Below are 2,529 nucleotides of genomic sequence, written 5' to 3'. Positions count from 1 at the left end.
GAGTTACGAGAATTTCAATATGAGGCAATGAAAGAGGATAAGATCAAACGGGAAAGATTGGGTGGATTAGTATCTGATTTGGTAAAAGATGATACAGAATTTTGGAAGTTTCAGAACAGAATTTGGGTACCATGTTATGGTGAACTCAGAAAGCGTATCTTGAATGAAGCCCATCAGTCACGTTTTGCGATACATCCAGGTACAAATAAAATGTATTGGGATTTGAGGCAACATTATTGGTGGCCGGGTATGAAGAAAGATATTGCCAAACATGTAGAAYAGTGCTTGACTTGTCTCCAAGTAAAGATTGAACACCAACGTCCTTATGGTAAGTTACAATCTTTGGAAATTCCGGTTTGAAAATGGGATCATATTACTATGGATTTTATAACCAAATTGCCGAAAACATCAAAAGGATATGATGCGATATGGGTCATAGTGGATCGATTATCTAAATCTGCACACTTCTTACCTATGAAAGAGTCATATTCGATGGAGAGATTAGCAAAGTTGTACCTTGATGAAATAGTGACACGACATGGAGTTCCGTTATCAGTTGCTTCTGATAGAGATAGTCGCTTCACTTCTATGTTTTGGAAGAGTTTTTAGAGAAAGATGGGTTCACAGATTAAATTGAGTACAACTTATCATCCTCAAACTGATGGACAGAGTGAACGAACTATCCAAACATTAGAAGATATGTTGAGATCTTGTGTTATTGATTTCGGAGGGTCGTGGGATAGTCATTTGGCTTTGGTTGAATTTGCGTACAACAAGAGCTATCATTCGAGTATTCAGGCAGCACCTTTTGAAGTTCTTTATGGGCGAAAATGTAGAACTCCTTTGTACTGGAATGAAATAGGTGAAAGACAGTTAGCTGGGCCTGAGTTAGTTCAGCAAACTGCAGATAAAATTGGGGTAATACGAGAACRAATGAAAGCAGCACAAGATAGACAAAGAAGTTATGCAGATAAACATCGGAAGCCGATAGAGTTCTAAATAGGTGATAAAGTAATGTTGAAAATATCACCTTGGAAAGGAATAGTACGTTTTGGAAAGAAAGGGAAGTTAAGTCCAAGATATATTGGACCATTTACTATTATTGGGAGAGTTGGGGAAGTGGCTTATAAGTTAGAACTTCCGGTAGAATTAAGTGGAATACATGACACGTTTCATGTGTCAAATTTGAGGAAGTATCTAATAAGTGCAGATGTGGCAGTACCATTACCTGATATTAAGGTAGATGAAAAGTTATGTTTTGAAGAAACCCCTGAGCAGATTACTGACTATAAGGTGAAAAAGTTACAAAACAAAGAGATTGGGTTAGTAAAGGTTCAGTGGCGTTATCATAAAGGATTAGATGCCACCTGGGAACCGGAATCGAAAATGCGGATGAAATATCCTTACCTGTTCGCTTAAGTGAATTCCGGGACGGAATTCTTGTAAGGAGGGAATATTGTAATAGTCTTGTTTTTTTTTGTTATGTATATATTTATTTATAAATATATATATGATATATGTGTGTAATATGGAAATGTGTGTGTGTGTGAATGTGGGAGTATATAAATAAAGAAAGAAGGGAGAGGGGTCGGCTAATTAGCCGCCTCTCAATTTCCTTGTGAGTGTGTAAGTACATAAAGATATTGTGAAGGAAAAACACATACAACACACACTTTCTATATTTAGAATTCTCTCTCAATTTTTGAAGAGTCGGCACAAGAAGAAGAAGAAGGATTTAAAAGCTTTGGTTCTCAATTGCTAAAGGTGAGTGTATTAAAAGCTTTGAATATGAATTGCTTTCATACAAATTGAAAAGCATTTAGATCTGATTATTATGAGTTTGGATGCATTTTATGAAGATGCTTGTGTAAACCGGCCAAGTGGTGTCCGGATTGTAATCCGGATACTTAAACCGGATGTGCTTTGTCCGGATATCTATTAAACCGGACAAGAAGTGAACGGATTATGTTTTAAACCGGGCAAGAGGTGATCGGATAATGTGTAAACCGCTCAAAGAATCAAGTGATGTATTGACCGGATTGCTAAACCGGTCAAGAGTTGTACGGTGTGTTGACCGRTTTATATTAMACYGCTCAAAGGTTAAATGTGTATTGATCGGTTTAATCTAAACCGGATGACAAGGAAAGTGAAGTGGTGTCCRGATTTGTAAACCGGAYAARAATGTTATATTTTCAAAGTGTTTGACCGGATTTCTAAACCGGATAAAGAGTTGGTTTATTTTCAAGTGTTTTGATCGGACTTCTAATCCGGACAAGTTTGACCGGACTGCATATCCGGATAAAAAATGAGTTTTGAGAAATGTTTTTGATATGATATTTTGGGCAGTGTAACTGCGATGGCGGTGTAACCGCGAGAGTGTTATGAGCAGTGTAAACTGCGTGTGAGATGGCGGTGTAACCGCGAGAGTGTTATGAGCAGTGTAAACCGCGTGTGAGATGGTGGTGTAACCACGAGAGTGATATGAGCAGTGTAAACTGCGTGTGAGATGGCAGTGTAACCGCGAGAGTG

The sequence above is a fragment of the Cynara cardunculus genome (assembly GCF_001531365.2).
Source record: "Cynara cardunculus var. scolymus isolate 2C chromosome LG 14, CcrdV1, whole genome shotgun sequence".
NCBI lineage: Eukaryota > Viridiplantae > Streptophyta > Magnoliopsida > Asterales > Asteraceae > Cynara > Cynara cardunculus.
This window is presented reverse-complemented; position numbering follows the sequence as displayed.